Genomic DNA, 12,384 nt, shown 5'->3' on the forward strand with positions numbered 1-12,384 from the left:
TTTTGCTATTTGCAATGATGTGGATGGAGCTAGAGTGTATTATACTAAGCAAAATAAGTCAGAGGAAGACAAATATCATATGATTTCACTCATATGTGGAATTTAAGAAACAAAACAGATGAAAATAGGGGAAGGGGGAAAAAAAGAGAGGGAAGCAAACCATAAGAGACTCTTGACTATAGGGAACAAACAGATGGAGGGAGTGAGGGAGGGTGGTGGGCAGAGGATGGGCTAAATGGGTGATGGGTATTAAGGAAAACACTTGTTGTGATGAGCGTAGGGTGTTACATATAAGTGATAAATCACTAAATTCTACACCTGAAACCAATTTTACCACATAGCCTAGCTAACTAGAATTTAAATAAAACTTTGAAATAGAAAAAAAAAAAACCCACAAAGAGTTTCAGGTCAGAAAAAAAATAAAGAACCAGCAGTTATAATCTGTACTTAAAACAAGGTCACAGATCATTGGAATAAATAGATGGAAAAAGATATCACAAAAATATGAGTTGGAATTTTGTGTCAGATAAAGTAAAATTCAAGGACTAAAAAATGAAGAAAAACCAAGAGTTATTGAAAATGGTTAAAAAGATAAGAACACATTGGGGCACCTGGGTGACTCAGTTGGTGAAGTGTCCAACTTTGGCTCAGGTCATGATCTCATGGTTCATGAGTTCAAGCCCCGAATCGGGCTCTGTTCTGACAGCTCAGAGCCTGGAGCCTGCTTCAGATTCTGTGTCTCCCTCTCTCTCTGGCCCTTCACCTCTCGAGCTCTGGCTCTCTCTCTCTCAAAAATAAATAAACATTAAAAAAAAATTTTAATTGAAAAAAGATAAGAACACATAAAATCATTAACATATTCTTAAACACATAAATCATAACTACTAGGAGAAAGAGATAAATCAATAATTATAGGGGTGCCTGGGTGGCTCAGTTGGTTAAGCATCTGACTCTTGATTTAGGTTCAGGTCATAATCTCACGGTTCATCATATGGATCCCCATGTCAAGCTCTGTGTTGACAGTGTGGAGCCTGCTTGGGATTTTCTCTCTTCCTCTCTCTCTGCCCCTCCCCTATCCCCTTGTAGTTGTTTTTGTGCACAAATGGAACAATTGCAAAGAATAAATCATAAGCAAAACCACAAGGGACATATCAATAATGTCCAAAGAATTAACATTATGCAACTACAATTCAATAAAATCTGAACTTAATAGCAAAAATCTAGCTAATAAAATCCCACAATTTTGAAAACTAAAAGCTAAGCTAAACAAAACAAAAAATCACAGTACTGTGGAGCTTGGAGTTATAGAAGAAATCATTAGAGAAATAATGAAATATTTAGACTCAAATGACAAAGTAGTACATGCCACACTGTGTGTGACAAAGCCAGAGCAGTGCTTAGAGGGAAAATTGTAAAGTTTTTAACAAATCGTTCTGTGAAGGAATTAATAAAATGCATAAATCTCTTGTAAGACCAAGCTATACAAGAAGAAAACATAAATAAAAAATAGAGTGTGAAAGAAGTGCCTGTTTGGCTCAGTCACTTGGACCTCTGGCCTTGATTTTGGTTCAGGTCATGATCTCATGGTTGATGGGACTGAGCCCTGTAATGGGTTCTGCACTGACAGCATGGAGCTTGCTTGGGATTCTCTCTCTCTGTCCCTCCCCTGCTCTCTCACTCTCTCTCAAATAAATAAACTTTAAAAATAAATATAGTGTGAAAGCATGAAATAACTAGGCAAAACAAATATCTAAAATTTGATTCAAAATTATAGACCTCTATTTGCAAAAAAAAAAAAAAAAAAATTATAGCCTGTATGAAATATACAGATTTGTAGAAAAATAGAGAACTCTAACTTTTTCAATAATTACTATTAAAATATTATTATCTCTTTACTCACAATAAATTTCCACCATACTTTTTAAGAATTCAACAAATTTGGGGTGCCTGGGTGACTCAGTCAGTTAAGCATCCCACTTTGGCTCAGGTCATGATCTTGCGGTTCGTGGGTTCAAGCCTCACATCAGGCTCTAAGCTGACAGTGCAGAGCCTGCTTGGGATTCTCTCCTTCCCTCTCTCTCTGCCCCTCCCCCCCAAATAAAAAAATAAACATTAAAAAAAGAATTTAACAAACTCATTCTATTTTTTTTTTTAATTTTTTTAACGTTTATTTATTTTTGAGATAGAGAGAGACAGAGCATGAATGGGGGAGGGTCAGAGAGAGAGGGAGACACAGAATCCAAAACAGTCTCCAGGAACAGGCTCCAGGCTTTGAGCGGTCAGCACAGAGCCCGACGCAGGGCTCGAACTCACGGACCGCGAGATCATGACCTGAGCTGAAGTCAGACACTTAACCGACTGAGCCACCCAGGCACCCATAACAAACTCATTCAAGAGTTCCTACAAAGTTAGTTTCGAAAATAAAGACCCAAGTTGGGAGATTTACCCATTAAGGCACAGTGCAAAGTCATAGAAATAAAAGCAGTATGGTACTTATTCAGGAAGAGACAAACTAACAGAACAGAATAGGTAGGTCATAAATGGTTCCATGTATATAATAGAAAAGCAGATAGAAAAATGAACAAAATATATGAAGAGATACTTTACAAGGGGGAAATAGCTAACATGTACATGAACAGATTTTCAAACTCATTAGTAATCAGAAAAATACATATTTAGATATCTATAACACACCACTTTCTTCCCATTTGTAAGACAAAAATTAGAATGTGGATGATGCCAGATGTTCAAGCTGTATATAGATAGGAGCTCTCATTCCCTATTAGAGGAAGTGTAAATGATTATAGCTATTCTAGAAAGAAATGTTAGAGAAACAAAATATGTTTATCCCTGATAGCCCAACAATCACCCTCTTGAGGTGTATATCAGAGACATCTCCCATAGGTCCACGTAGGGACAGATACGACAATGTTTGTCTTCATGATGTTCAAGGTAGTTGGTGTAGGAGGCAGCTTAGTTGTCATTTACTTTGGCAATATGGATCAACAAGAATGTGGTAGATGTGTACTGTGGGATATCATGTGGTAGTTTAAAAAGAACTACCGGGACACCTGGGTGCTTGGTCAGTTAAGTGTCCAACTTCAGCTCAGGTCACGATCTCACAGCTCATGAGTTTGAGCCCTGCATCAGGCTCTGTGCATAGCACAGAGCCTGGAGCCTGCTTCAGATTTTGTGTCTCCCTCTCTCTCTGCCCCTTGCACTCTGTCTCTGTCTCTGTATCTCTCAAAAATAAATAAACATTAGAGAGAGAGAAAGAGAGAGAGAGAAGTACCAGAAGTACAAATGAGCTAATCAATGTTTAAAATAGGGTTGTTAACACAGTAAGAAACCTAAGAGATTTTTTTAAAAATTTATTTATTTATTTTGAGAGAGAAAAGGGTGGGAAGAGCATGAGTAGAAGAGGGGCACAGAGAGAGGAAGAGAGAGAGAGATGATCCCAAGCTGGCTTCACACTGTCAGCACAGATCCCAATGCAGAGCTTGAACTCGGGAACCATGAGATCAGGACCTGAGCTGAAATCAAGAGATGCTTAACCGGCTGAGCCACCCAGGCTCCCCAGAAACCTAAGAGATTTTTAGGTCAGCAGTATAATGTACTCTTAAACACGCACCCAACCATAGCTACATAGTCTACTAGGATACATAAATGACACATATCAAGCATCTTAAAGCATGCCTATGAGTGGAAGGGAATGGAAGTGATATTTGAGAACAAGGGTGAGATTTATATTAAAATGAAACAGGGGAGAGTTCTCATTAAGGCTGAAAATGGTGTTACGCTAGAAACAGTGGGGTGTGAGTGAGTAGTGAGCAATTCAATTCCCTTTGCCTGAGGTGCAATAATAGAATGCAGAGAGAGAGAGAGATTTACACACTTGTGTTTCCTAGTGGATGTCTTCACCGTGCTATAATTGCCACATGTAAGTGCACGGGGCTCTCTGTCTCTTGCCTGTCTGGGAAAGATGGTTATATCTTTATATCCTATAGTCAACCAGGATATTGGAACGTTTCCAAATTTGAGTTTGGGCTTCAAAAATGTGGCACACTCTTTTACTACTCAAAGCCAAAGTCATATGCTCTAAACCAGCTTCATCAAAGCTCTGCATTATTAGGTACAGCTACTATTAAAGTAGTATTTTGATCCCCCGTATCCAGTATCTATTGAGAAGCCTTGGAGATATGATTGTCAGGATATCCTGGCTCTCCAGCCAAATACCTTAAAATCCAACCCTGATAACTAATCCACAGTGTGCCAGGTACTTTGCATTATAAACTTTACTCACTTTCTCATTTTAATTCACCAACAAAACCATGAATCAACAAAGCCTTAACTGTGGCATTAACTGAGTGTCTTATCGAGTGTTCTTGGAAGCAAGCAACAGAAATGAACCCTGGCTAATTTATTCAGGAAAGGAATTTATTGGAAGTACATGAAGAAGGCTAGAGAACCAGGTTCTGAAGATAAGCAGGTGCCATTGGAGGCCGGGTGGTAGGAACTATAAAGAACAGCCTTGCTGGATGCTGTCTTGAGCATGATCTCCAGATATTACTGCTGAGAGGAATCACTACATTCAATCCTGAGCACCACGGCTTTGTAACATTTGCTTGAGATTTAAGCTCCACTGGGAGCACCAGTTGGCTGAGCACAGCTGCCAGGAGTGGGACAAGAGCAAGTATCATTATCTGCTTATTTTTGTAGCACAAATTTACCAACACCAAGACTTAGGTAATGAGAACATTCTCATAAATAGAAAGAGGAGTTTGGACATGGGTCAACCGTATACAATCCCAATCAAACTCTAATGCACCAGGCACAGAAGCGTTAAGTCATTTGTCAAAGACACAAAGTAGTAGGTGACAGAAGTGGGTTTTGCATCTTTTTCTAGTAGCTCATGTTGCCTCATACATACTATAATGATGATGGAAATGAATCAAAACCATTGGGAAGTCCCTCAAAATCAAAATATGTTAGAATAAAAGCCATTATGATATTAAATACTTTCTGTTCCTGCCTCCCAATGCCTCCACATTCCCCATTGCTCTCTCGTCTGAGATCCCACAATACTCCTACTTACCTGTATAATACCACTTTGCACATGACATTCAGATGCCTGTTTACACATCCCTCGTTCCCACTAGACTGCCAAGTCTTCAAGGACAATGATCAACTATTATTTACCTGCATATTACAGAACTAGACACGTGTTAGGCACTCAATGAAATTTTGTTGAATGAACAAGTTAATGAATGAACAATAGGAAGAATGACTATAGAAAACCACCTTGACTTAGAGATCGGGACATCAAGCCATTTGTTTTTGAAGAGAGGGAAAAAAGACATCCATATATGACCTGGGTGAGACCCCAAACTAAAAATAAAGAAAATTTTTGTATTTTTGCTTGAGTTCAACTGAGAAAACAGTTGCCCTTTGCTCTATGTTTGGGTGAATAGCAAGGCTCACAAGGACAGCTGCAAGGCATTTCAAATGATACTGGAAAAAATCCTATCACTTGAGTTGTTGTGAAAACATGGCTAGACGACCAGACAAAGCCTAAGCTAAATGGGCTGGAAGCCAAAAGCCACAAAACATGCAAATCATTTCACAATAGTCAAACCACAGACTCTCTCTCTGTACAAAGTATCTTATCAAGGGCACTATACAGCCTTCAGTTATTTGAAAATCTGACAAACCCTAAAATTTAAATATGTTCAAACAATCTGCCATGCTAAGTGACTAGGTTAACAATACTTGGATGAAAACTTAAGTGCTTAAGGAAATGTCTGATTTTTTTCCCCCTGTACGTTTTCTTCCCACATTACGTATCGATTCAGAAGAATTAGAAAGACATTTTTCACTCCAGCCCATTTGGATAATATTTGTTGCGATGAGAATGGTTGCTTTAAACAGAAATGTATTCTTAGAGCATCACAGGGCAAAAGATATCTGGGGAAAATTCTTTATTTGTCAAGAACACGTCTAATAGAATTATGCTCAATGAACCCAAGTAGCAAAATACCAAAATAAGATAAGCAAAAATAGTAGCAGGGCCATCTATTACTAAGCATTATAAAATGCCAGAAAAATCACTTATAATCTTAGACTTAATTTTACAACATAATGAAAAAAATTATGCCAGCCCGGAGGATATTGATGACAAAGCTCCCTGCCTCACATCCGCCTTCATTCAAGTCAGAACGTAACACTGTCTTGTGCCAGAAATATGGATAATGCGTATTTAAAGAACTATTTTTGACACATAAAAACAGAGTAATGGAAGAGTGTAGGCAATTTCCTATGTTTGGCTCAGAACATTCTTTTTCCACTTATTCTAATGTTCCCTTTCACTTCTGAATTTGAAAAAAAAAAAAGAGAGAGAGAGAGAGAGAGAGAGCTGCACATATTATTTGTGGTACTTAGGCAATCTGGTCCCGTTTTAGTTGTGGAAGCTTCACAGAAGGCTTTTGGTAATAAGCAATAAAGACGGTCGGTCATTAGTGAAATGACACTGTTCTGCATGATGAAGGCGTCTGTGGTACGAGGATTCTCAGCGGGGTTTGTTTTCTTTTTTTAAAAAAAATTTTAATGTTTATTTAGTTTTGAGAGAGACAGAGTGCAAGTGGGTTCTGTCAGCACGGAGCCTGATGCGGGGCTCGAATTCATGAACTGCAAGATCATGACCTGAGCCGAAATCAGACGCTTAACTGACTGAGCCACCCAAGCGCCCCTGTTTTCTTTTTTTTTTTTTTCTTTTAAACCAAATAAAGCCTTGTATTCTCCTAGCTGGTGTTTCTTTCATCTATCCATTCAGCAAGTCATCCGTCCTCATTCATCTGTCAATGCAACAGATATTTATTGGACTCTGATTATGCATAAGGCGTTTTACACAGCGAGGGGTACCCTGAGATAGTCACACAAAAGAGGCAGCATATTTTGGTGGTTATAAGCATGGCCCTTGGAGGGGAATGCCTGCGTTTAAATCTTCACTAGCCGTGTAACCTTGAACAAGTTCCTTAATCTCTTCACGCTCCAGTTTCTTCATCTATAAAATAACTCCTCATCGGTTGTGACAATTAAATAGGTTACGGTCCTGCAAAGCACTTAGAAGAATGCAAAACACCCTGTGTGTGTTAGACATCGTTCTGGGAAGCATCTTAAATACTTTGCCAGAGTTTCCCCCTTTAGGGGCAGAAGGGCAATTTTCCAACTCTGATAAGAGGTTTGTATCAGGGTAGATGCATTTTAAAGAGTCAAAGTAACAGACTAGCACCTTTTCCACATTTCTTCTGGAGCCAGAATTCTATAATGCATGCATGTCCTCTCTTCCCCGGACACTCTCCAGGCCCTCTGACCCGGAGTCTCAGTCCTCTTTTTTCTGATTCAGTCCTGACCAGCACACCAGAGAATGAAAATCTCTTCACCACACCGGCCTGGTAAGTGACAGAGAAGGGCATTTGCCCACAGGCTAAGCTGCAGCCTTCTTCCATGTTGGCTCAGTAAACATGACTGGACTTCTGTCTTGGTTTTCCAGTGAGTACCCTTTTTTACTAGGCTAGAAACTCTAGTGTGAACTTCATTCAGGTTGGTTCTTCTTTTGGATTTTACTAGCTCTTGCCCAGAAAAGGATGGACTCTATCACCTGTGCCCTCAGCCTCAGACCAAGTTCTGCTGTAAATAAAGTGCTGAAATCATTGGCCTTAGCTCTCCCTGCTGAGAAATATTTTTCACATCCGTGACCCACACACTGGGTTGAAGTCCCATGATGTCAACACCAGGCAGAAGAGTCATCTGGGGAGACTGTGAATGGACTCCGAACAGCACTCTTTAGTAGCATTCCTGCTAGGTCCATTACTTTCCTCAACCTTGGTCTCAGGACTATTGACCTCTGAGACTCCCCTGCCCACATACACTGAAATGGGTCATGTCAGACTTTTCAAAACAGACAAAAATGGGGTGCCTGTGTGGCTCGGTCGGTTGAGCATCTGACTTCGGCTCAGGTCATGATCTCACAGTTCATGAGTTCGAGCCCCTCATTAGGCTCTGTGCTGACAGCTGGGAGCCTGGAGCCTGCTTCAGACTCTGTGTCTCCCTCTCTTTCTGCCCCTCCCCCACTCACACTTTGTCTCTCTCTGTTTCTCAAAAATAAATAAACATTAAAAAAATTCTTAGAAACAGACAAAATCATGTTGGGTTGAAATCCTTTGATACTTTGAGATGAAGTGGACTGATTATTAAATATGCCACATGAAAGAGTATGGATTCCAAAAGTTCATGGATTAAATTCAACTGGTAGAATTGAATAAGGGTACTGAATATCTGGTCTTTCACTTGAGTACTGAAAACCTAAGTGCGTCAGTACAGGGTGAGTGAGATGCCAGTTAACAATGTGTATGAAGAATTTTGAAGTTACATCTGCCAATAAATTTAATTGCAGTCTAGAGTGTGAGTACATGGTCAGCTGCATAATGGCTTCCAGAGTTATGCAAGTCCTAATGCCTGGAATCAATGAATATTACCTTCTATGGCAAAAAGTCCTTTGCAGATGCAATGAAATTAAGGATCTTGGGTTGCAGAGATTATCCTGGATTACTCAGGTGAGCCTGAAATGTAGTTCTTATAAGTCTTCTTACAAGAAGAAGAGAGATGGAGATGGGAACTGCAGAAGAGGGAGAATGTGAAGTGACAACAGAGGCAGGAGAAGAAAGGCCATGTGATGCAAGGAAGGGGCCACTAAGCCTAGGAATGCCCTGGCTTTTGGAAGCTAGAAACAGCAAGAATACAGGTTCTCACCGAGGGCCTCTAGAAGGAATCAATCCTGTCAACACCTTGATTTCACCCCCTTAAGACTCATTTTGGACTTCCAGAACTGTCTGAGAAGCTACTACATTTGTGGTGATTAGTTACAGCTCCCATAGAAAGGTAATACAGATTCAAACTCTGTTCTAGTTGGATCACATCTGAATTAATAAATGCCTTTGAGTCATTGAATATCAAGAAGGAGGCCAGTTTACTGGAATGACTTATAATTACAAAGAAACTCTGAAACATATCATGAGAAGAATGTCGTAAATAATTGTTTCTGCTTCAGAAACAGTGAGGACTTGAGATTTCAAATATTTTGAGAGTCATCACATTCAAGAAGACTTAACTTGTCCTGAATGTCCCTAAATGACGGAACTGTTGTCACAGTTTGTAGTTTTACATTTATTTGCATGATTCTCTGTTTAATGTGCTTCTCCTCCACCGTTCTCTAAGTTTCATGATGGCAGAGGTTAGATGTGGTCACCATTTTATCCCCAGTGCCCAACAGGAATGGGAGCCATTCAAAAAATGGAAACAGAATGAGAGAACTTTTTAAAAATTCCTCCCCTGTGGGGGCTAGGGTACGAGATAAGTTATAAAAGAGATTCAAGTAACAGTGGCTTGAATAAGGGAGAACTTATTTTTCCCTTTTCCAAAACAGTCGAAGGGGAAGCGAACACCCTGACGCTGGAAAGGTCTGAGGTTTCTTCCATCTTGCTGCTCTGCCATGTTCTGGGGTTGTGCTTGGACATGTGGTGGATGCTTGCTTACTTCCGTGTGTGCATACCACTCTGTGGGAAGGATAAAGCAGCAGGCAGCTGCCTTATCAAGAACGTAGCACCAAAAGTGCACATTATCACTTCCAATCACATATCACTGTCCAAATGTAGTTACATCCAGCTTCGAGGCAGGATATAAAATACATCAGCAATGGGGTTCCTGAGGGGCTCAGTCTGTTAAGCCTCTGACTCTTGCTCTCCCCCCTCACTACCCCTGACCATGGGTAGGTGATAGTGACAGTGTAGAGCCTGCTTGGGATTCTCTCTCTCTCTCTCTCTCTCTCTCTCTCTCTCTCTCTCCTTCTCTCTCTCTGTCCCCACCTGCTTGCATGTTCTCTCTCTCAAAATAAAAAAATGGAAAAAGAAAGAGATTTGTGTCCTTCTCTTAATTCTAGGTTGTCCCTTCTTTTCCCTAAATGTTTTCTTTCTTTTTCAAATGGTCCCTATGCAGGTAATATTTAGGTGATTTATAGGCTAATTTTATTTACTAATTAATTCTCATTGTTCTTAATGAAACCAGAACTGATATTCATATTCTCTATTACAGTAATTTATTTAAAAAAATTTTTTAATGTTTATTTATGTTTGAGAGACAGAGAGGGACAGAGCGTGAGTGGGGGAGGGGCAGAGAGAGAGAGGGAGATACAGAATCTGATCCAGCCTGCAGGCTCTGAGATGTCAGCACAGAACCCAACACAGGGCTCGAACCCACGAACTATGAGATCATGACCTGAGCCGAAGTCTGATGCTCAACCGACTGAGTTACCCAGGTGCCCCTCTCTATTACAGTAATTTAAGATATACATATATATGTACTAAACGGATTGTCACCATTATATGTATTCAAACCATGTATATTACTGTATAATTACATGTAAATTACTGTGATTAACTCATATTATTTTCATTATTTTACAATGCTAAGCCAGATTCATTGGCAAATTTTTAAAAAAGTGATTGTCTCATTGCCTGCAAAGCTGCTATTCAGAGGTGTTCTATTAAACCATGCAACTTGTCACCATGTTAATGTACAGAATCAGTCATGAACTTTGTATCAGACACTAACAGGCAGCAATTATCATTGAACCCTTCTATAATTTGTCTATGATTTATGAAACATAAGATGAAGACGATGAGCAGAGGCTTACGATGGATGGATTGGGAGCACTCTGCTTTTTGAAGAATTCCGTATTTTAAACTTCTGGAGAAATTATTTTATACATATAAGTTGTAGTGGTCAATTCAGAACCGCTCTTCTGTAAGTTTTTGCAGCTCCACTTTCAAAATCTATTCAGAATCTAGCTCCTTTTGACCACCCCCTCAGCTTCCATGTTCTAGTCCACAGTCATCTTTGGCCTGTGTCTTTACAGAAACCTGTCCTTGGCCTCTCTGCTTCTATCCCTTTCTATCCTCTATCCTCCATTAACTATCTGGTAGCCAAAGAGATTCTTCAGCAATCGAAATCAGACCAGGTCTCTCCAACATCTTCTCAGCTTACTTTGAATAAAATGTGAGGTCCTCACCATCGTCTGCGAAGTTCTGTTGTATTAGTCATCAAGTCCCATGTAATAAATCACTCCCCAAACTTACTGCCTTTAAACAAGAATAACCATTTTTTTTTTTTTAATCTCACACAGTTTCTGTGAGTCAGGAATTATGGAGGGGCCTGGCTGGGCGGGTCTGACTCCGAGTCTCTCACGAATTGCAGTCAAGATGTCAGCTGGGACTGCAGTCACCGGAAGCTGGCAAGGTGAAGCTGGCCGCTGGCAGGAGGCCTCAGTTCCCTGGGACTGTGGATTGTCCTTACCATGCGATGGCTGACTTTCCCCATGTGGGTGATTCAACATTGAGCAAGGCAGAAGCCTTGTTGTCTTTACTAGAAGTCATACACCGTTATTTCCACAGGATCTCATGGCTACGTAGGTCACTCTCTTCGGTGGGGGAAGGGACAGCACAACGGTGTAGGTAGAAGAGGTGGCTTTAGGAGGCCATCCTGGAGGCCCTGTTTCTGGTGCCATCTTCTGTCACTCTCTTTACTCCACCTCTTACACCATCTCTCTGCTTTTTCACAAACATGGTATATGAATCCTCTCCTCAGTCTTGCCTTAACTGTTCTGACTGCCAGGATCATTCTTTCTACAAATATCCACATGGCTCTCCCTCACTTGACTCAGGTCCCTTCAGGAGTAGGAACCTGGATCACTTTTGTGTCCCCAGAATCTAGAATAGTGCCCACATATAAAAGGTACTCACTAGGTTTGTTTGTTTGTTTTTTAGATTTTTTAACATTCATTTATTTTTGAGAGACAGAGACAGAGCACAAACAGGGGAGAGACAGAGAGAGAGGGAGAAACAGAATCTGAAGCAGGCTCCAGGCTCTGAGCTGTCAGCACAGAGCCCGATGCGGGGCTCGAACTCAGACTCTGAAATCATGACCGGAGCCAAAGTCAGACGCTTAACCGACTGAGCCACCCAGGCACCACTCACTAGGTATTTTTGAATAAGTGAATCATTAATAAATTCCATATAACATCCAAATAAATTTCTCAGGCTATATAACCAGAAAGAGCATTAATTTAAATTCGTCCTGACCCAGACCTGGTGAGTACTGTCTAGCTTAATAATATCAATAAAAAGAACTTCTATCTATTCACTAAATAAATTTTAAGGAGACACTTAGTTTAGGTTAAGGAAGATTAAGTACAAGCCTATATGGAAAATATAATAGAACAAGAAGAATTATGTATGTTTGGTTTGGGTCTACGGTTATTTCTTCTTTACATAA

This window comes from Panthera tigris, chromosome B4, assembly GCF_018350195.1.
Source record: "Panthera tigris isolate Pti1 chromosome B4, P.tigris_Pti1_mat1.1, whole genome shotgun sequence".
Classification (NCBI taxonomy): domain Eukaryota; kingdom Metazoa; phylum Chordata; class Mammalia; order Carnivora; family Felidae; genus Panthera; species Panthera tigris.